Below are 24806 nucleotides of genomic sequence, written 5' to 3'. Positions count from 1 at the left end.
CCGTTAAACAAATAATTGTGGCATTTCATAAAAACATTATTTACTTATTTATTGCTTAGGAATCTTATTTAATGTTGAACTAAGTTCATATTAAGTTTTTAGCGCGATATAAATACGCGAAGTCTTAGTTTTTGGTTATATTTTTGAGCGTTTAAAAGCGACTATATGGATCCAGCATTAGCCGCTCATTCGGTTCTTCTATTGCACGCAAGATGTCAGTACTAGAGAGAATTTGAAAATACATACTTAAGTAGTTTAATGCGATTTATTCAGCAGGAACTATTCACGAAAAATAATAACGTAGTTTTTCATTATATTTCAGGCATGCAAAGTGATGTAAATGGTTACAAAAGTAACCTTATATGAATGTCATTTTTTTAGTTCCAGTTTACGCCGCAGTGCATGATCAAAATCATGAATAGCATCTTCCCTGGACACTTTCGGAGTTTGGTGTCATATAAGTTATTAATGCTAAAAGTAAGACCTTCCAAATAAGATATGTCTCAATTATATATACCAATAGTAAAAATTGCCCATTCTCCTACCAAAGCTCCATCTAGTGTCGGGTAGAACAAACAAAGCGGCATTTACCACAATTAATTAACTAATAAACTAGTTTTATTTCCGCTCCTGCATGGATTTGAGTCCGACTATATTTAAAAAAAAATAGCTTATAATAATGCCTTTTCAGTGTTATATATGGCTTGTGTATACAAGTAAGTTTCAGGGTTTCGTAACAGTTTTTTAATTCAAGCATATGTTTTATCAATTAATTCCAGTCCTGTACGTACTTAAACGTAGGTGTTGGTATACAGAAGTGTAGCATTCTTCATATTCTTTTATATAAAACACCTAACAACTGGCTACAAGACAAGTATTTTGTAAAACAACAGTTTATATGCGCCACACTTTTTTTTTTATAGCTCTGTCCCTGCACGTAATCCAAAGTTGGTGTCATACAACAAAATAATGCTATTCGTAAGCCCTTTCAAACGAGATATGTCTCAACAGTATACATCCATGGTACAAATTGCCCATTCTCCTTTGAATTTAAAAGTGCTGGCAGATTTTTCTAATTAATGGAGTGAACATTAACTTTATTTTCAAATTGTATAAACAACTAGTCACATAATTATTACTGCTACCGTGAAATTGCTACCACATCGAGAAATTTCTATTCGAAGAGAGTACGAAATCAGCTTAATTGGCACGGCGTGGCGTGTTCGCTGAGATAACACCTATACCCAGCAAGGCACACGTTGACCTGATAAATAAAGACCTTGATACAAATACATTAAGAGCTACTTTTGCTTACCTAATTGATCAATAATGGTACCTACTTTTAACCTGATATAAGTGCCGCGAAGCGCTGCAGCCAATCATCCTGGACACTCCATTAACACATATGGACCTTATCGCTACGCCAATATGAATAAAATTATAAAAGCATTTTATCTCCACAAGTTTACTACTTACATCGTGTCAATATATCGTACATCGCTAAAATGAATCGTAATCTGCGTTGTGCTTTTAACCAAGCTAAATCTCTAATTGATCATTTACACTGAAGAAGCTGCGTTAATAGAGAAACAATGGCAATAAAAAAATAATGGCGATGAAGAAAATACGAACCAAGTACCTACCAAAAATTGCTGTCGCACAAACTTTAAAGTTAGATATTCCAGGAGGCTCTTTTAGTACACAGCTGAAAGGTGGAATAGTAACCATTTTAGTAGCACAATTTGGGCGAAGTAGTAATTAAACCGAGTTGGAGACTGCATAATTGCAATTTGCATATGCTTGTATAAGGCTATGTACTATTCGGCAGTGGTTCCGCGTAGTTCATTCATGGTTCAGTCAGAATAGCGGTGATGAGAGGAATGGGTGATTGAGCGCGCTGTGGTCTTTGGTTTGTTTATTTTGAGACTGGGTTTAGATTTTCTGTCGATAACGTCGTCTGGAGCTTGAGGGCGAGGCGCGGCGGTCCTTAGTAATTCAACTGTAGGCCAGCATAGTTTAGCGATAGGAAGAGGGCAGTACCGCTTAGACCGTTTACAAACGGAATAGTAAACGCGACTAATGTTTAAAGAAATACGTTAAAGACAAGGTTTGGAACAGTGTGAGTGGCATGGCTGGTAGCGTGCAAAGCGGAGATCCATTTAATGTAGTCTGCCGTGTGCTGCCGCCAACAAACAAATTACGGATGCAAACACGACGCAACACGCGAACCTTGAAAGCCTTTTGCTTGCTTTGTCAATTTTGTTCCTCCCTCGGTATTGCCTCGTAGTCGCTCGGCCGAGTAATTTGATAAATGTTATTGTTATTGGCAAAGCTAACAGAGGTAAGTAATTGTTTTACAGTTTGTTCAAGCTAATACAACGTTTGCTACAATTTCGGAATAAGAAAGCAATTTCAAACGATCTTATCGAATAACAAAGAATAATAATGTGGGATTATGTTAGGCCTCTTAATAAAAACCAAAATAGCACTTGACTTGTTTTATTTAAATGAACAAAACTAATTTAAGAGAATATTTTAACACCTTATCGCACGTTCGCTCGCTCATCATTCGAATCGTTCTCCCCGTCCCTTTCGCACCTCTTGTCATCCTTCTCTCTCCCTTACGTTCCGTTTCACGCTATCCTCTTACATTCCATTCCCACAATAGTGAATACAATTAAATTGAAATACCTTCTCACTAGTCCTTTACTGGCTAGGTGTTATAAAGAAACATTGTTACACAAAAAAATCAATAAAAACTAAGTGCGGCACCAAGTCCCCAACAGCTGTCTCGTTCAGACTTCTACAAAGGAGCCGTCAAGCGTGTCAACTGAAGAGTTTAAACTGACTCTCGGTTTTAGAACTTTCCATTCTAATTAAGTATATGTCGCAGGCATTTCGTAAGAATCCGCCGTTTACAAACGGCGCCGTCATTTTATAAACGCGAAGCGGTTTGCAAATGTTAGTGCGCTTAATAGCGTCAACGTAAAACTTTGTGGGTTTCGTAAGGGTGACCATGGCTTTAAATAAAACTTAAACTTCACAACTAGACGGAGCCCCGCAAAGCCCTATTTCTGGGCGGTTTGCCCTTCGGGCATCTGAAGCTACCTAACAACCTATTGATTGATTTAGTTTGTCGTCCGTGAAAACATTACACTTTGGGGAAAAAAGCGTAGGTAGTTTGGCATTTTGTACAAACTTTATAAACGCGAAGCGGTTTGCAAAATGCCGAAGGCAATTTGTAAAAAGTCGGCATTATGTAAAATACCATACGGTATTAATGCCGCCGTTTACATATTGCCGCGGCATTTTGGTCGAATTAGTTCTTTAATTTACCACGCGTAGCACTGCACATCAAAACTATGAAAAACGCTGGGGTGTCCATCAAATCTGGAGTTCGTCGGACTCTTTCTTGTCAAAAAACATTTCCTATACAACTTTATAACTAGACACGGGGCTCCTACTTCTGGGCGGTTTGCCCTTCTGGCATTTGAAGCTACCTAACGAACCTAACCTACCTACCTATTGATTTAATCTGACGTACCTACGTGAAAATACCTACTTACCTACCTACGCTTTTTTCCCCAGTGTAATGTTTTCACGGACGTCATCACACTAAATCAATAGGTAGCTAGGTTAGGTTTGTTAGGTAGCTTTAGATGCCCGAAGGGCAAACCGCCCAGAAATAGGAGCCCCGTTCGCGGCGACGTATACATAAGGCGTAAGGTGAAGGCGCGGCGCAGGCGTGGCGCAGGCATGATGTTGCTTCAAAATATTTTCATACAAAATGTAGGTAGGCGACGCGACGCGACGTAAAAGCACCCATCGGCATGGCGCAGGCACGCCTCCCGCGCCGCTAGCAGTCGCGCCTGGACCGGCGCGCAAGAAGTACGTCGCTGGTTATACAGTATGAACAATATTTATCAGCATTAAAAATGCGTGACGATATTAAATACATATAATATACAGTTTTGCGAGATGGTTATTTAATACCCATTTCTTCAAGACTATACCAAGCCGGAATACAGTACCTAATAGAAATATACAGAAATTTATCACATTTGCGTCAGTTTATTTAAAGCACTTCGACGTTGACTGTACCAAGCATCAGGCAAAAGCAGGTCTATCGCAACAAAGTCAGCCTGTATAATGGCGCGCCGTACATCTCTTCGCCTCTTGTGTAAAATTTAAATCGCGTCCGTGCCGTATCCGTTCCACGCCTCCGCTGCGCTTCGCCGCGCCGTATGCCTTACGTCGCTTGAGTATAATTTGCGCCTAAGACCGCAGCGTTAGGGTCACCGCACTGTAAACACTATCAGGGCAATTCGAGTTTTTGTTATTCGATCTGTTTTCTATATGATACCGATCTGTCAGTGTCAAAATTGACGGTTTTGGTTGAAGATAATGTATTTGACGTTACATGCAAGATTATTCAAATGTGAGATTTTTAACGGCAGTTATGGTACTTTAAAGTTTTCGGTGTCGAAAACACAAATTTAGCATTTTTTTAGTTACAATTTTATCTTCCTTAGGAAAACTTTTTTAGGAAACTTCGTATGCTCGACATATTTCACATTCTCGTCCGTTGGACCATAGGTGTTCCCAAAATAATAGTTACCTTGTCATGAATTTCCATGTTAAGTGACATATGATTAGTCCCCCATAAATTCCATAATGCAATACAGCTGTCTTTTTTTACATTTATAGCCCGCATTTTCAGTTATTTTATTTTATTTTCGGAGACGGTGGACCCTAATATCTTCAAGATATTTTTAAACAGTTTTACTGCCATATTTGAATGTTCTCGTGACCTCTTTAACATTTGTGACTCAGCGGGCCTTCATTTTCTTTAATCTATCTCTCCCAGAAAACTAGCTAATGCTGGATTTTTTCCCTGAACCAGACTTTCTAGCGGTAGTTTTTGTTTTTTAAGAAAAGGGATGCAAAAATATCATTAACATACCTACAGTCCTAACCCGCTTCCACAAAATGTTCCACTATCTTTGGTTACATGTAGCCATAGGGAAATAGTACTGGAGAAATTACATACAGTTTCGCGACGGTGTTCTTCTAGATTGACCATAATTTCAAGAGAAAGAATCCAATGCCCATGAAACTTATCGGATTAATTGACAAATATATACTTACTTTAAATTGGCTGTAAGAAATAATTTCATTTTAATTTTTTGTTCAGCTTTTACATGTTCAAAAATTTGTCCAGATTTAACTCCGCATACGTTATAAGCTAGATTGACTGCGATGTATATCAAATTAAATAAGTTGCAATTGGTATAGTTAGCTATGAGTTACCGGGGTAGCGAATTTAAAATTTTGTTATTAGCTAATTAACTGCTGTCACTTCGCAATCTGTATTCACTTGAAGAGGCATTTCGTGCTCCGCTACCTGCCAAGCTCGAGAGTGCTAACATTCTTTAATAGAACAATATACCTTTGTGTCTGATCCTAAGCACTTCCTTGCCGTTTGTAGGTAATCGAAAGGGGCAGAGGGGAGAGGGGAGGGAGTCTAACACGGGTTCACTAATTTCGTAGTCTCGGGGGTTCAGGCCGGAGCCAAGTGCGCCATGTTCCAACAATCCTCTTACTAGTTGAATTTATTTGGATTACAACAAATTACATAAGAATTTCTTTTTATGTAGGGGTTGTAAGAATAATGTATCTATTTAGGTAGATTGTGTTAAAAGGAAAAAAATCGACTGAATAAGTCACTCAGATATTCAATGACATCATGAATTTTACAAGTATTAATAGGAGCTGATTATTTTTATATTTTCAAATTGTACAGTGTAAACTGAATCACGCAGTTTTAGGTTTACCTACTAAAGGAAAAGAAAATGCGGCTGAAAATCAACATATTTATTACTCGTATCAAACTCGACCAATAATGAAGTTTAGATCCCATAGAACACGTAGTAAATGATGTCACGACACGACGAAACCGGGACGAACGTCGAGTAACTAATTCAATTACAAGTGAACCTCCCTGCGATTGGACCGTCATTAAGTGGCAGAATCGGCACTGATTATGTAATAAAATACGTTTGGAGAAATGTAAGAAAAACTGTCTGGCGATTTTATTTCTGTTTTAATTGATCTGCTAGGTGTTGAAGAAATGTTATAAAATTATTACCTACTAAAAAGACAACAACAACAACTTCAAAAATTACAATACTTAATACATATCAGCACTATAATAGTTAGAACAATAAAAATTTAAGATTACGCATTATTACCCTAAAATGGATTGAGAGTTACCTAAACAACAGAATACAGTGTGTTGAATTATCGGTCAACATATAGACAGAACAAAAGTGGTGTCCCACAAGGGAGCGTGCTAGGTCCCCTCTTATTCCTGATCTATATTAACGATCTTCCTAAAAATACATCTTATCCTATGTCACTCTTTGCTGACGACATAGCTGTTATTATACCAGACGAAGACAAAACAAACTCTTATGAGGATAAAATAAATGACACCATAACATCAATTGATACGTGGTTAGGTAAAAATAATTTAAAAACCAACGTCTCAAAAACTTGTTATATTCAATTTCATAATTACAAAGCAAATAAATTGGACCTCAAGATATTATGTCAATGTGAAGAAATACAACGTGTTGACGAAACAAAATTTCTGGGCATTACATTAGATGAACACTGTTCTTGGAAAGCGCACACAACAGTTATATGTAATAAACTGGAAAAATTTGTATTTGCTTTGAAACAAATGAGGTCAGTCGCGGGAGAAAAGACCGCACTGCTCGCATATCATGGCTATGTAACATCGGTCTTAAAATATGGCATCCTAATATGGGGCAATTCAACAGATTCTTCCAAAGCTTTTATTATACAAAAAAAATGTGTAAGAGCAGTTTGTGGCTACGGACCTAGGGACTCCTGTAAACCTTTATTCCAAAAACTAGGCTTGCTTACACTAACTGGCCTGTGTATTTTAGAATTAGCATGTTATGTTCGAAAAGAGTTCTCATCGTATGCAACAGTGAAATGCAATCAACGACTTAGACAAAGAGACGAGAACAAATTACTAATGCCAACATGCTCAACCGCTTTATTTAGAAATAACTGTTACGGCATGAGCATCACGGTATATAATAAGATACCAGAAGAACTGCGGAAATTGAAAGACCCATTATTTATGACAAAATTAAAGAAATGGCTAGTAAATAAATGTTTTTATACAATTAAAGAATTTCTGGACGAAAAATGTTAATAAATTAATTAATAAATGACCATAAATATTAAATTTGAAAATTATATGAAATATGTGTAGTTTTGTAAGACAATTATAATATCTAAAAATAATGAATGTATATTCAATTTAAATAATAGCTACAATGGAAAATCAATGTCATGTAAATAGTTCATTGTTAATGTAAATAATGTATATAGCTTAATTTTAAGATCAATATTTGCATGCTGCCATTGGCTAAACATGTGATACTGCTTATAATGATTATGTGAACTTAAAATTACCATGTTTAAGCAAATAAATAATTATCTTATCTTATCTTATCTATTTGTTTAAATATGTATTTATGTAATCGAGACTTAGAATAACAAAAAAATACAAAGCATACAAATACAAAGTGCAAAGCTTTTTGTGTCAAATCTTTTACACAGATAATGAACGAACATAATGTAAACGCTCGTAAGCACGAAAGCGCAGTGTTACAAAGTTTAAATTTCATCTAGCAACCCTATCGTATAAAACAGGTCGCAGTAGTACAGTAGTAGCACTAGCTTGTCTGCCATAGCAGACCGTGTAACTGTCAATTAGGGCTGCAGCTCGCAGGCGCTGGCCGTGTGAGCGACGTCGCCTCTGACTGCTCTGTCGTTGACGTATTTAGTTATTTACACAGGAAGTGTTATATTATAGCACAGTGCTCCGACTTCATGTTTTGACGTAGTCATGACGTGTTAAAGTAGTGCTTTGTTGGAAAACTGGCCAAACAAACAATAGGTACTTTCATTAAATCTGTAGCAGAAGCGTAGAAGATCACGTCTTACACATAAAGTTTTCAGTCTTGTTTTATCGTTGATTTTTTCCATTCACGGAAAAATTGGAAATTTTGGGAGGCGTACGCGGAGGCGAAGCCAATACATAGAAAGATGCTACCCTTGACCGTGTAAGTCTTATTAGTAATGAAAAACTGGCCAAATGCGAGTCGGACTCGCCTACCGAGAGTTCTGTACTAATTTAAAAAAAAAAACAGTATTTTCCCTGTACTTGTAGTGTAAAACGATATTACTTGCCAAATTTTATATATAGTTAATTCTAGGTCAACGGGAAGTACCCTATACATTTTGATTCCCTTGAGAGTGTCGAAATATACGTTTTTTGCGGCATAAACGGCCGTATTTTTTTTTTTACATTTACTTAGAACGTTTTATTTTTTCACAGCTTCAAGGGGCTGTAGACCTGAGTATTGGTTTTAATTTCAACTCAATACCTCCACGCGTTCTCGAGATAAAGGGTCTTGACAGACAGACGGACGGACAACAAAGTATCCTATAAAGGTTTTCTTTTTTACTTTTGAGGTACGGAACCCTAAAAAACTGCTATAAATGAATAATTCATTGATAATTATTAAAACAGCATGCACACATATGTACGAGTATGTGAATTTATAAAACTTAAGCTACGATGACTATTTTGAGTGCATGCATGCTTATTTCAACAAATATCGATTTTCTAAAAAGAGCACGTCCTATGCGATATGCGAATGTTGTAGGTATGTAGTCAGGTTATAGTTTTTAAGACAGTTTAGGTACTTGTTGGTCACAACGATTGCCGGTTTTATGCGTGTGAAACGTGTGTAATCTGAACACATCAGATATTTAGAATTCGTGGTGGTAAATGTTACGGCTTTTCGTAAGCGTAGGCTTTTCGGAATGCTGTATTCGGATTATTTATTTATGGGATGTTAAGTTCTAACAAAACGTCGCTAATTGACAAAATATGTTATTTAAAGTTTATGTTAAACTTAATATTCAAGGTAGGTTTTTAGGGTTCCGTACCTCAAAAGGAAAAACGGAACCCTTATAGGATCACTCGTGCGACTGTCTGTCTGTCTGTCCGTCTGTCACAGCCTATTTTCTCCGAAACTACTAGACAAATTTAGTTGAAATTTGGTATACATATGTTCGTTTGTGACCCAAAGACGGACATGTAACGAAAACAAATGAATTTTAAACATGGGAGCCACTTTTAGGGGGTAAATGAAAAAATTAAAAAATAAAGTTTTTTAGACTATATCGTGTTATATATCAAATGAAAGAGCTCGTTGTGAGAATCTCAAATATTTTTTTTATAATTGTAGGATAAATAATTTAGAAGTTATTCAAGAAAATAGGCAAAAAATTACCATTCGCCCTTTATCTCCGAAACTACTGGGCCTAAAATTTTGAAAAAAATAACCAAAATAGATATTTACCTATAGATTACAGGAAAACCTATTAGAAATGGCAGTCAAGCGTAAGTCGGACTTAATTACTTCGTTTTTGATCCGAGCCCTACGGGTTTTTTAAAGACATTTCACTCACGTTTCACATACAAAATACATTGTTTAAATTGTGTAATATACAGAACCCTTGGAACGCGAGTCCGACTCGCACTTGGCCGGTTTTTTTCTGTAGTAACGAATTCCACAATTTTGTATTTAACTTATTAGTTACACCTACTCATCGGATGAGGCAATCCGATAAAGTGTACATAACTATAAACTGAAATAGATGTTATATACCTACTAAAGATATATAATACCCTACCTGTTATATACCTATTTAGTGAAGAAAAGAAAATACTAAAGAAAAATTCTAGCCTTGGAAGTCGGACTAGAGCTGAATGGAAAGCATACGGTGGTGGGGTATGCAGATGACCTGGCTCTATTGGGTAACAGTAGAGCAGGGGGTCCAGGTGGCGACTAAGACCCTTAAGACCGAAGCTTTGACAGTAGGCTTACGTATAAACCACCAGCCGTATCTCCAAAACTGGTCGAGGCAAACCTGCAGATCTACATGTCGGAGATACTGTGTTTAAAGGAGTGGCCAAATTTAAATACCTAGACTGTACGATCTACGACAACAATATCCGTGACGAGAAAATCGATATTCGCATTCAGAATGCCTTGCGGTGCGGGGCAGCTCTGCACAGTCTTAGTGTCCAGGCTTCTTCAGCAGAAAAACTAAGATCTGAATTAACAAGACCGTAATACGACCTATCTTAACATATGGACGTGAAGCCTGGACACTAACTCTGAAGGAAGAAAATAAGGTTTTGGTGTCTGAGAGGAAGATTTTCCGCAAAATCCTCGGCTCAACGCAGAGACCCGACGGCAGCTGGGTGAATTCGCAAAAACGCCGAATTTGAATAGCTAGTTGCCGAACCAAACATCATTGGTGTCACAAAGGCGCAAAGGCTTCGGTGGCTTGGCCATCTAGCTAGAGCGAATGGTTGGCGATCGGGCGGTGAAAAGAGCGTTAGAGGGAAAACTGGCAGCCACCGACCGATCGGTCGACCTAGGTATCGATGGGGGGATGTGGTGGACGCGGATCTACGTGAACTCCAGGTTGAAGACTGGCGAGAAACAGCACTGGACCGGGATCAGTGGCGAGCAGTCGTGTTGGAGGCCAAGACACACTTTGGGTCGCTGCGCCAGAGGAGTAAGTAAGTTAGGTATACTAAAGAAAAAAATACCAAGCCGGAGGACACTGAGAGTGGCCGAGGCCGGAATAGAACTGGCGTCTTCAAATTACTCGGCTACCGCCCTGCACCTCTACTCTAGGCCACGGCGGTACCCGTCCCAAATTTACGAGTATATGCAATCTATGAAAGGCTAGGCGCTTTTGATTAACTCTAAACGGCAAGCAGTACGTGCTTGCCTCCTATATTTACGTATCCCTTACGGTATAGCGCGAAAGATGGTACTGCCATCATCTATACAACTAGGGAAAAAATTAAATTATCTCATTAAATATTTTAAAACACAAATCACAATATTTAATAAAACAATTTCATTTGTCCCCTAGTTGAAATGTAGATAACCCTTGTAATTTGCAGTTTAACCTTTTTTTTTATTAAAAACTTACATATGTACTTACTTTTATACCTATAGGTACGGATAAAATAACCCAATAGCTGGATTCATAGTAGTATAAGCAAATAGGCGTTTCTAAAGAATGAAAAATAGTTTAGAGCACAAGTCTAACTATAAAATTATATTAAAATAAATAATACCCTCCTATTCTATTAACAGTACCAAAAACACGTCAACATTTTGAATCTGTTTAGAGAATGATTTAAGACAAAATCACAGCATGAAATACGAACTATTATAAGCAATACCACTTTGAAATGCAGCGAAACTTGAACACGGCTGGCAAAGTTGACGCCAGAACTGGCTCCGTGACACTTCAACTTAAACCGTCGCCTATATTCGCGTTCACGGAACTTACAGAGTTAAGTAATAAATTAAAATATCGACTATGATTTTACTAATTTGGAAATGAGACATGTTAATACTAATACCTAACCGAAATATCTGTGTAACTGACTTCGAAACCTGTGACAAACATAAACATTACATACACAGATATGATCTAATTTATCTACCTTATTTTTTTGATTTATTTATTTATCTTGTATCATACTTTTAATTTGTGAGTTAACAATTTCCTTTCTGTTTGTGTCTGTTTCAGGTTAGTGGGGTCAAAATTACTGAAAAAATAAAAAAATAAATGTACAATTGGTAACTCAACGTAAATGTAATACAGTCACCTGCAAAAATATCTGACATCGATCTTATTTGTAGAGCCATAAGAGCGTGTCACATATTTTAGCGGCCTTCGAAGAGTAACATATTATTGCAGGTGATTGGACCTAACAATAACCCATGTGGCAAATTTAAAAATCAAAATGTCACAAAATTGTATATGTAAACCGTAATGCAGCATTAAAATAGACAGCAACTTGTGCCTTTTAAAAGGCTGTTATCGCTCTCGACATTTCCAACCCAAACACAGTTTACTTGAGGCGCAACTGATAAGTACTCAAACTAAGCACCTGCACACTTTAATTCAACCGGCGCGGCGTAAGCTGAAAGTTGTGCACTTGTATCGTGTCCATTATGGTATTGGTGTACCTCTCCAACTTAAGGGTTTTCAGTCTAGTGATACCTACTACGAGTACATAGTAATGGAAGTGACACGATGTGTCTTATGTAGTAGGTGACATTGAAGTATCGAAATACCGCTATATGACACATTAGTAAAATTATAACCAAAAGTATTAAGACACATACAATTGTCATGTTTTAAAATGAAATCTCTGAAAATGTGCAACACAATTTATCAAAAAAGATTTGAACCGTATCTTCTGTGCCTCACCGGGCCAGAGCTGTACCTACATGACACGTAACTACATAAACAAGATGCAGTCGCTAATATAAAAAAAATGTTACCTGAAGAGGTGTAATATTAAATTCTAATTTTTACGTCGCTTATGTTCTTAGTTTCAATAAATAACTGGGAGAAAATGTTATTGAAGAAGTTGAATATTTAAACTTGGACAGCACGGCATTGACGTGTACAGCTGCAATGCACAACTCGGTCTGTGTGGGAGCTAGTGAAGGAACGCTTGCACGAAATGGCACTCAATCTAGTTTCAAGCGCGGCGGCAAAACAAGAAAAACTTCATTCGGATAAACTGAGATATGACGTCTGAAATATGTACCTAAGTACAATTTAACCACTAAAAGTTATATGTAGGTGTGCTTTATGATTCTTTAAAAGTTACAAAATCCACTCAGATACCAAACTGTGAAGAATGCGGCGACTAAACAAAATAAAAATACCTAGTTGGCGTACAGCTGAGCTGACCAAGACGGCTCAAAGCCACACCTTTTAAAAAACCATTGCAATCCACTCACGTAAGGTACCTAAGCGCGAGTACAAACGAACCGACGGACTGATGCGTCACGTGCAGTGCTGCACTCTTTACCCTCAATTTCAATTTAGTTAAAAGTAGTAGCTGAGTGCACCGCACAGGCGTGATCTTACCGCGGTCAAAATTCGGTCTCGCTTTTTGAAAGCAACTTTATGCTCTGGAGTGGGACTGCTGTTAAATTTAAAACTTGTAACGTACAACTGGATGTTGCTTGGGATTAAACTGCGAAATATTCCGAAATAACGGAGTTACTGGTCCGACCGCCGGCAGGATTATATCGTGCATTAAATATCGTTCGCCATTTTATTTTACAATTCAACTTTTATCAATATAACAAATTGATCAAAGTAAATATTTATTTAGCACTTTTATTTTGAAATGTTTTATATTGTGATGTTGAAGACCGATTTATTTTCGATAAAAATTCTTCCTCAATTTTTTTATTGTTTTATTCGTTCTAGTCGTAAATGTCTTAATGGAGCGGTGATTAATTACCAACACTAATTTATGCAACTAACTTTAAACAAAAATCTCCTAAGCTCGCCCCTAATTTCACTTTAAGGAGTGAACGTACAGTAAAGTAAGTTTTTCCACAGTGTAAATCAAAATGTCTTCTGCTAAAGCCAGCTTAGTGCGGCCGACTTACCGCTTTCGATTAAATTAAGTTTGTCCTCGGTGTCGTTCAAGGACCTGTATTTAGTTCAGAAGATACACTAGCATAATACTAACGAAAATTTATAATGTGAACGTATACTTCATTATTATTCTAGGTACTCCATCAATATACATTTTCACTGCATGGGGGTCCTTTACAACATATCCGTTCTGAATTTTGGGACATTAAAAATGAATTAACCGTCAACAAACACGATCACGCGTCGATGCTATCGGGACACATTCTTCTAACATGTCGGTTTTTTTCAACAATAGTTGCACCACGACATGTGTTTCGTCAGCGAGTCGGAACCGCCCCACGAAATTAACATACAGTTGCCGACCGCCTAAAAAAACCTTTTTAAAACTGTGACATGACAATGATGCGTTAACATTATGACAATGGCCCGTTAAAGGTAAATGGGAAGTGAAGTCCGTTTAGTACTATTCACGATTCACGCTTTTAGGTTGTGTTTATGCCGCGTTTCTGTTCTCTAAATACCTTATACACAAGTTCACTATTAGTTAGTTTAGTGCGTTAATGTTTGTGGTGCTCGTTTCGTTTATTGGACTTTTTTGTAGTATTTAAAAACATAATTACTGGAATTTGCTTTTGCCTTTAAATATGTAGGTACCTGCCGCATATTTTTGTTAATGATTTGAAATACTTTATAATTTGATTTGAAGTATTATTCGCAATACCTATTGGCTTTCTCCTTAAAAAAACACATCTTGAATAGTTTTTTGAATGTAACATATGTTTCGTATTATTTGGTTATAAGTGTTATAACTAACAAAATGAGGTTAAGCCGATAATAACACAATAGGTGGCTGTATAATAAAATAAGTTTTATTGACGGATGATATGAGAAGCTAAATTGAGTTCGAACCTAAGGTTTAAAATAAATAGAAAATAGAATTTGCTTTTGACTGACGGTTGATTACATATTATTATTGGCAGATGGTGGTAAAGATAAATTACAGATTAGAAAATAGACATACTGTCACATATTATCTGCCTAAGGAACACTTTTGGCCCTCCACCCCCTTTTATATCGAGCACTCTTTATCCCATTATTTGAATACTTATCTAGCAACGTTTAGGTTATAGATACCCTATAAATCTACCTAATCCAGGTTGGAGCTCGTGCATTAGGTTAATATCAAATAAAATTCAGTATTTTGAATATCAGTCATTTCAACTGCAATTTTCAGAAGCCAACCAACTCTAGTGCTTACCAACTAGAGCGGAATTGAATTCGTGGTATTGCCGTTATATTTTTAGGCATCTCCAAATGGTATCGATCGGGCATGTGTGCCGGAAAACCAGTTATATAGTTATGCAACGTCATTCCATTATCGGTATTCCTGGTGCATTCGACCGCCGGCATCATACCAGTTCAAATCACTGACAGTTACCAAGCTTGTAAGTACATTATACAATTATACATAGGTACGTCGGTGAAATTTGTAGTGAAAGTACATAAAAATATCTTTCGAACCTAATAGTTGCGCTATACCTAGTTTCTCATTTACCACAAGTAATAATATTGATTACTGAACAATCAACATAAAAAATCTTTTACGAAGAAACAAAGCTTCAGTCATTTAAACTAGCCTCTTCTTACTTCAAGTAAAAATAATTACAAGATCGAAGAATATAATTTCTATTGACTATCAATTTCATCTGGTATATTTACAAGCAGGTGCGAGGTGACTCATTTGCCACCTTTCTTTTAGGAATGTTTTGAACCCATAAGTGAGCTGAACGTGTTTATTGTCAACTTTCACTTATTAACGTGGCATTGATATTTTGTAAGCTTTTTATCTGTGTTTTAAAAATATCACACATAAAAATTAGCTGCAAAATAGCACCAATTGCAGATAAACTAGTTGAACGACATTTGAGATGGTTCGGACATATTTAGAGACGTCCAGACGACCACGTAGTCAAAATAGCTCTGGATTTGCCTGGGACCTCGTGTAGACACGGAAGGCCCCCCACCACCTGGTGGGCGACGGTCCAAAGAGACCTGAAATCTTAAAAGTTAGACCCAAAGATGGCACTAAATCGTGCAGAGTGGAATAAAGGACAGGGAAGGCCGACCCCAAGTAAATGGGATAAGGTCCAGGCAGAAGAAGAAGAAAATATCACATTTTTATAGTTTTATTTTATGTATATGTTACGGTAAAAGCCCGAAGTGCGGTAAAACCTAGGTTTTACCGGTAAAACCGCGAAGCGAAGCTCCGTCTAGTTAAGTTGCAAAAAAGAAGTGGACTAACAAGGATATGTATGAATCAAGAAGTAGACTAGTTATAGTAACAAAAGCTAGTGCATGATTCAACATTTACCGATCGCCGTGGTAAAACCTAGGATTTACCGAATCGGAGAAAAGCCCGAAGTAAACTAATATTATTTATCATTTCGGGCTTTTACCGATTGGTCCTATCCTATCCTAGGGTTTACCGGTAAAACCTAGGTTTTACCGCACTTCGGGCTTTTACCGTAACATATACATAAGGTTTACGCAACTAGCCCTGTATATATTATTTCATTAACAAAATAAGTATTACGTATAAGTACCTATTCGTATTTAATGACTGTCAAGCATTAGGTAACTAACTGCAAATGAACTTGCAGATACATATAATCGATTCTGACCCCAAAGGCTTCAAGCCGCGGCACCACATCGCGTTTGCCATAATATATGAGGCAGTATACCAATATCATTTCCAAGAAACACCTACCTACACTGGCTATGCGATGGGCTATTTTAGACCAGCGTGTAACTTATAATAGGTATGTAATTTAATGCTCAGCCAGCCCATTAAAAAGCATTCAGTCCCGCCGCTACAACACAGTGCATTAAGTATGGAGCAGAGAAACAAGAAAGTATAGTTTTCTTTATTGTTGTTTTATAAAGCTCAGTTTACAAGTCGAAGCTCCGGATGTAAAAAGGATCATTTTCTTAAGAACTCGGCAGATTTCAGTTGTTTGGTTTAAATTAAAAATGGGTTGGACTTTTTGTTTATTAAGTAGGTACTAAAATGTAGATTATTTAGTGTATTTAATATCAAATAATCTTATTTTTTTGCTTAGGGATAGGTAACAGGTCAAAAAGAACACTAAATTTGGAGAACTTTAGTCTTGATCACAACTCGTAGTGAATGGCTTCTTGGATTAAGTTCGTCTTTTTGACACTTTTTACTATGTAAGAATGTTTTAATAAATCTTGCTTTGGTTTTAAATACGGATTCAACCAAAATTTAGCGGTATAAAATTATGCCTCTTCTTATCTGTAATTTTATCAGGTTTGAAAGTGATCAATCTACACGAGATGTTACTGTTTGAATCGTAGAACTTTTTGTTAATATGCAGCTATTTGCAATCTTATTTAAATGCAGATTAAACATAAGTAGGTACTCTGTTCTCTCGATTACTAAAGTTAGCAAACGTTAGCGGTATCTCGATCCCAAGCGGCTGCAAGAACAAGGTGTTGCCGCTAGTACTCCGATCAAGATATCGACTGCGAATACCTTACGCTAAAGCTGACCGCTTATTCCCGTAGCTTAGCGAAAGCAAGTGATTCAAAATCTCTGGAAAACCAGTGTAGTTTTGATCTAAGGAGCCGTAACAAACATTCACATTCAAGAAGCGCACTGATATCTACTGGTTAAACTTAGTCTACAAATATGAATTCTGTATGCTATTGGAATACATGGCCTGTTCCTAGGCTTCCACGGATTCTAACAACGTACTTTACTTCCAACCGATAGCGTACTATACTTTGCAAAAGTGGTACTTCAATTTCTACATTATGGGTCCGTGATAGCGGTTTAATCTAAACCTTCGCCTGTGGGGAATGTTATCATTGCAAATCCTGTAACAATTTGTTTCGTTTATTTTGTATATTATTAAACCTTAGGTAGGTTTGTTTATATAGGTACATACAGGCATGGAAGTGAGACGTGAGTTTTATAAAACATGAAAGATGAGAAGGTAATGAAGTGCAAATTGCTCTTTTGATGATAAAGAAAACTAAACTTCATAGTAATTTTTCGAATAGTGTTATTTATTACACATAACGTAATATTTCAGCTTTCACAATAAAATTGATTCTAAATTTACGAGTTGAACTAACGCATTAGCATTAAAGTTAACAATTTTGAAGCTAATTATCTTAAAACACCATAGGTACGAGAGATAACGTTGGTTTCGTTGGGTGCCCATCGCCCATTTAAATACCACCTGTTGCTCAGTGGTCGCCCAATAATTACAGAATGGTTGACTCTAATAGCCGGCTATCGTTACAATTTATCGTTAAAATTCTTTATTTAAATTTCAATGGGCACGTTACCGATTTAAACGAGTTTCTAGACGCTTTTAAATTGATTTCAACGAAGTTTGTTTACTTACAATTATGATATTAACATTTTTATTAAAAAAATAGGGTAATATAGAATTAGGAAGAGGGAAATTAAGGTAATTTTATAGGCTTAATGTGAGAAAAATTATACTTATAGTAAAAACCAACTACGTACTTACAATATTGCGTTTAAGTGCGCTAAAAGCATGTTTAAATTTAACAGCAACAGTAAGGTTAAAATCGTCATAAAATATATTTAATATGTTGAAAATCACCAGCATTTAAACAAAAATTACGCAGTGCAAAACAAATCTCGAGACAAATAAATTACACCTTCACATTGAATATTATGCGAAATTATCCGACGTAAGTGCAACTTACATGTAATAAGTGTTTGTCAGTTCACTTCTCCTGGGAATTAATATTAAGTGCATGGGCGGGGTAATTACCTACATCAGGCAAGTAGCGATTATAGTAATAAACAGTCGTATCAACCCGCGGCGCAGACCCGTGCCTACTATCTGCCTCATCACTCATCACACAGTGTAGGTGCCTAGCCTAGAGCTTAATAGAACTCGACCTGATGTGTGGTGGACATATGTTTATTAAATATGAGCTTGATTTGTTATATTTCTGTTTAACTCGCGTAAGATTTACCTGGTATCCTGCCTTTTCGCCGAACTCCTTGTAGCCGAATTTCACTTGCCAACCAACATTTCGCCGATGATTCACTTTGACAACTAACTATTGCCAAATGTATTTTGTATGACAACGTTTCATTTGGCAGAATTATTTTAAAGCAGATTATTATAATGGTTCAGAACTTTTTTGTAACAGTTTCTTATATGAGGCAACTTTTCGAGGATACATTAGAAACCTTATATGGTACAAAGTAGGTACGACGACGAGCGAAGCGAGGAGGAGCATGTCAGGCCAACCATGAGCAAACGTTATGTATTTATGTTTACATACTTATATACATAAAATTCTCATTCTCATGTATACATAAGAAACACCCATGACTCAGGAACAAATATTTGTGTGATGCCCTTACCGGGATTTGAACCCAGGACCATCGGCTTCACAGAAAAAAAAAAGTTAAATTTGTACGGAACCCTCGGTGGGAGTCCCGACTCGCACCTGGCCGGTTTTTTTTCTTTGTTATATAATGCAATGTAGCAGCTAAGTTGCATTGCAACACTGCAGACTGTGGTTATTGCAGGATATATTATGTCGAATTCAATATCAATGTCCTCAATAAACAACTATTCTTAAAACAATGCTGTCGGCAGCAACGCTGTGCTGAAATGCTGTCGACACTAAAATTTTACCTAAGGAGTATTTTCGCCACACACTAGGGCAGGCATGGTAATCTTTAAAGAGGTTACAAAAACAAATATGCGAAAAATTAATAATCTTCTTCGGCAGTCAGGTAAAAGTTAAAAGTATTATTTTATCGATAAAATGCGTTAACATAATTCTTTAAAAACTTGACAAACACGAGGTATGAATCATGCATTTTACGTTATTTTCAAGCTTAATAAAACACACCACAAATAATAATGAGCCTGCTTTAGAGGGCCTCTGACTTCAACAAAAGAGAAATTGCTGCTTAAAAATTTGAACCCGTTTTTTATTCGTTGGTTAATTGTATGGGCTTTATTTAGCGGTGTTTTGTTTCACGGCCGCGCCGGCGCAAGAGTCGCCACGCCCAAAGACGTCTGCGCCACTGATTGGTCCAGGACATTCTTTGTCTCACCACGCAGACTTTGTTAAAATCACCATTCAAATTAGCGGTTATAACCGCGCAAAACCCACAAACTATACCTTAACATTGCTTCCTACATTTTGACCTCGGTTATTCATTGGTCGATGAGTAATTTGTACGAATAGGTACAAATTAAATTGGAAAATTAATCATACACGAATAACTAATTATAATTATAGGACGCACATGATTGTTATTGAAAATTAGTACTTCTATTAGGCAAATTAATCTGCGGTGAGAGTCATTTCATTGTGTCTGTGCATAACTTAATGTACCTAATGAATAAATATTGCTGGCATAAACATAATAAAAAGAAAACGGCTAGCCTCTTAAATCTTAATGCTTGTAACCATACGGTAAAGCGGAACATACCTACTCTTCAAGAATGTAATTATTTAGGTACCAAATAGGTACATTAATGAGAAAAGCAGCTACGAAGTTGTACCTACAACTTATACAACTAGTTACTAGATTTAGTAGACAGTTGATAAGTTTAGCTAAATCAAATAAATGTAACTATGTGTATTTAATCACGTAGATACTCAAAATACAGCCCTTTTTATAATATAAGTGAGAAAACACAATAGCTTTGGATAGCTATGGTGGAGCCGTTAAATCAAGTACCATTAATTTTATCGACAAATCACCTGCTATAATTTTTTTCTCAACCAATTTTTAAATGAAAGTAACATAGAATAGTAACATCACAGTTGAATGAAAACGCCCCTATACATAGGGCATAAAATCAACTTTAATTCATAAAATGTCCCTATGAAATATATAAGTAGGTACAGAATAACGCTATCATTACATTAGCACCTACACGTTCGCAAAATAATCCATTTACTCTGTCAATGATGGTCTAAACTGGCGTCCAGGTGCCTAGTTTACTGTAAGACTGTGTAAATGAGTTGAAGAATTATTTCTACACCATTATTTATGTATGTGTAAGTGTGCTAGTTCTAGTTAACATTAAAATTGCAAGTGTAAATGGTGTAAACCGTTCATGTAAATAAATAAATAATGAATAATCAATCCTTAATATACAGTGTTCTTAGGTACAACATTGGAACTTTCAGCCCGTTAAGTCTTTATTAAAATAATACAGCAACTGCGGAGCGTCGTCTCTCTTCGTAATTTCAACTCAAACAACAGCATCTTAGATCCTAAAACTTTTTATATCAGATCGCGTGTCGGTAATTCTTTTATATCTGTCTAGGAGCTCAAAGACAAAGCCACTCATGTTCATTCACTGCAACGACTACTATCTTTAATCATTTGTGGGTGTTCGTACTTCGTGTAGCACGCATCGCGTCGACTAATCTATCTCTAATTGGGACACGTAATATGGCTCTTGTATCTCCCTAAAGCCGAAATTAGGGGCTAAACCGATAATTGAAAATGAAATCTTATTAGATAATTTGTAAGTATTAAGTTACGTACCTACTTACCTTTAAAGACTGACAAAATAATGAATCCTAGTAGATTATTTAGAATAATATAATAATTATTAATAATCTCGAAAAATATCAAATAACAGTCACTAGATTTCGATTGAACTAAATATTTCTAGCATTTGAAACTATCAAAACTGACTTAAGTGGAAAGTTTGTGTTTGGCATAAAGTAGTCAATAGGTACTATGTCTTTCATATACATTGTAAGTATGTATATGAAAGCTATGGTTCCCATAAAATATGAGCTCTGATTTTGTTGACCCATAACGTTTTTGTAATAATTATTGTTAGTCATTTCAAAAATCATATAAAGAAACATAATTTCGGCGTCATAATTATCGATTAATTGTACAAATAGGTACAATATTCATTTTCGAGATATTTTTGAATTCATAATTGCAAAAGGAATAATAATATTTATAATAAAAATTAAGTGTAAGGTCAGATAATCTATTGATATAGTTTTTAACGCCAATTCCATCGTGTTGTCTAATTTATATTTTTAGGCATATAAGACCCAGCAACCAGTCAACAAATGTATACCTATTCAGGTGAAAATAGCGATCGCACAGTTTATGGTTTTTAATGCGGAGAGCTTCGCATCATCCCTCAATGTATTAGGCGGTTTGCTCCAGACATTTTAGTCTAATAATATTTATGGTCATATTATAAGAAACAATGTCTAACTTTCGAAATTCGAAGCAATATAATAATGGAAGTCAAAGGGATCCCCTCAACAAACTTACAAAACTCAATACATTTCAGGTTGTTGTTTGTCCAAACCCGTCTTCGTGTTTGAGTAACATTGTTTTCTGACACTTAGTGGCATGAAATTAGTTCCATGTATGATACACGCAAAACATAGTTTGCATGCTCGCACATAAATAATTGCATGTGGTTACCTTGAAAGAAAGGTTATCTCAGTCGTCGTAACGAAACGTTAAAATAAATAAACGACGGGAAAAATAAAACTTAAAAACTATGGGAATTTCTAACATCGAACATTAAACACGACCATAAACTTCGCATGGAACCAACCGAGACATAATTTGACGAGGACACACAATTTAAAGTTACGGACTTCAACTGTTGTGTTATCATAATATTATCGTAATAGTCGACTTCCAGTTATTACAATGAAAATACAGACGTTTATTACAGGCAGCTTTCTACAGAGTTTAAATACTTACGACTATGTAGTTACTTCCTCCTCTATAAATAGTTATATAGCATTGTAAAACCAAAGAGGATATAATAGGATATCGCGGTACTGTCATAGTCAATTTTGTAGCCACAGTAAATTCACTGCCATCTATCGACACACGATTAAAACTAAAACTAAAAATATCAAAAATGTATTTATATATGGATAAATGATTTTTTTTTATTTGCTATATTTGCATTAATTTTTTTTATATTATTTTGACCCATGTTCTTTGACTGATATGCGTTAAAATTGTTAAATAACAAACGAAACCGTCAACGCCATCTATCCGAGAGTAGGCCAAAGGTAGTGTGTGTGATCGAGAATCAAATTTTCTTGATTTTCGAGGCACGTTTTTTCCTTAGACTGTATCCATCTGTTACGGAGTTATATCTATCTTTGGTAAAACCCATGAAGAAAAAATATATGGGAAAAATAAGATTAAGTAACTCTCAATTAAGGTAGGATTCTATTTTAAAATAATTCGTGACATTGTTATGACCTTATAACTATAAAAAAATGTGCCTAAAATGACAGCTCACCGATGGCATTAAAATAGTTCGTGACATTGTCATGAGTGTCATGACAAAAAAATTGTGCCTAAAATGACAGCTCACCGATGCCATTAAAATAGTTCGTCACATTGTTATGACTTTAATAAAATGTGCCTAAAATGACAGCTCACCGATGCCATTAATATAGTTCATGACATTATTATGACTTTAAAACAATGTGCCTAAAATGACAGCTCACCCATGCCATTAAAATAGTTCGTCAGAATTTATTCTAAAAATAACGCATTTTAACTGATTATAATTGTATTTGGCAATTGAAATAATAATCTCGAGAAACATTATCCGTCCTTGTACCAAACGGCTTACCTTATTTATATCAGCTAAAGGGGTTGAATGATTGATATCTCCTATCAGTAAGTTTAAAAAAAGTTCGTAATATTCTTTAAAAGCTAACAATGGACTCGAGACAAAAAATGTCCTACGCTCTCATATCATTAAATAAAAAAAAATACCCCGGAGTTTTTTATTCTCCACTTGAAATTGCAGTTTTCAAACTAGAGTGTTGGATTGATAACGAAGCAGAAACGGACCGACCAGATAAGAAGCTGATAAGCATTTGCTCCTGCGACCTCGTATCTAAAATTAAGGGAGTAGTAAAAACAATAACCCTATTTAATGGAGCGAAAGTTCACTTTTTTAATCTATATAGATAAGAGAGATAGGGTTTAGAAACTTGAGAACCTTGTATTTTAGTTTAATGTTTAAGTTGGCAACCCGTTCTAAAACACCTTTTATATAGTTATGTTCTTATGTTTAACATGAAACTACCCATGTTTAATAAATAAAACTTGGACACCAAAACACCTCAATAATTCATAAGAATATTTCAAAGTCGTTTATTGACAGAGGGCGGAGACTCAATACATATTTGATAAACATTCACAGTTTACCTTATAGTGGACTATTGGACATTATTCAACCCAGTGGACGCAGATCGATTCAGCAGATGCTCAATGACCTCTGATATTGATAACTTGCAGCACCTAGCTACAGCAAGGTGAGCTTACAAAATTAATTTCCAAGAACACGGTTAAAGTGGCCAAAAAAAAGACTCGTTTGTCCTCGGATAATAAGATCGAGCCGCCATCAGAATAATGGGTAATTTGTTTCGAATAAAAAAAACTGTAAATGGGTCTTAACGCTATAATAAAAACAGAGATATGGGCCTTGGTGGGTCGGATCGAGAAATGAATTTAGATTACAGGTTAACGCCGACTAAGTGTGGGTTCGCTTCACCTGTGCTTGAAAAAACTTCGTGTTCGGTCCACACTCGTCTACCCCCTTCATTAGAGGCGCTAGCGCCTTTTTTGTTTCGCCTTTACATCAGTATAATTGCATGAGGCCAATTCAAACTTACATTGTGACAATAAAAATGATGTCAGTCGAGCGTGCACTTGTCCATACCTGCATATATTGGGTGTTTTATGAAGGGATGAAGTTTCGTGGATCGGTGTAAATATTGTACCAATGTGTGGCGCTGTTCTAAAAACATCCGAGCGGTTGGCTGCGCCTTTTCAGCCTGTCACATCAGACTCTCGCCGGCGACGAGTCAACGAGCCATTTTCGGGCGGCCGCATGTCATCCTACCGGTTCCTTGTATTTTTTTACGAGTCCAATGTTTTTGTACGTTTAAGTTGCTCGATCGCCTTTTTCTTAATTGAACTTGCCAAATATGCCTTTCTGATTCAAATGAGAACAGTTTAAAGTGCAAATACGTGTTTTCGGTGGAATGCCTCTGGTATAAAACTTTTTTGTCCCATAAACAATTTTTTTCTTCTAATTAATTGGGTACCTACCTAC

The 24806-nt window shown here is 36.2% G+C and overlaps 1 protein-coding gene and 1 long non-coding RNA gene across 5 annotated transcripts in view; both read left to right on the top strand.

The window, feature by feature from the left end:
- LOC134746101 (uncharacterized) overlaps positions 1-24806 on the top strand; it is a 328504-nt gene that overhangs the window by 70753 nt on the left and 232945 nt on the right. The gene's annotated exons all lie outside the window — the stretch shown is intronic.
- LOC134746088 (uncharacterized) overlaps positions 1-24806 on the top strand; it is a 123524-nt gene that overhangs the window by 27166 nt on the left and 71552 nt on the right. The window lies entirely within an intron of this gene.

This window comes from Cydia strobilella, chromosome 12 (assembly GCF_947568885.1).
Source record: "Cydia strobilella chromosome 12, ilCydStro3.1, whole genome shotgun sequence".
Lineage (NCBI taxonomy): Eukaryota > Metazoa > Arthropoda > Insecta > Lepidoptera > Tortricidae > Cydia > Cydia strobilella.
The sequence above is the reverse complement of the archived record's forward strand: the minus strand, read 5'-3'. Positions and strand labels throughout refer to the sequence as shown.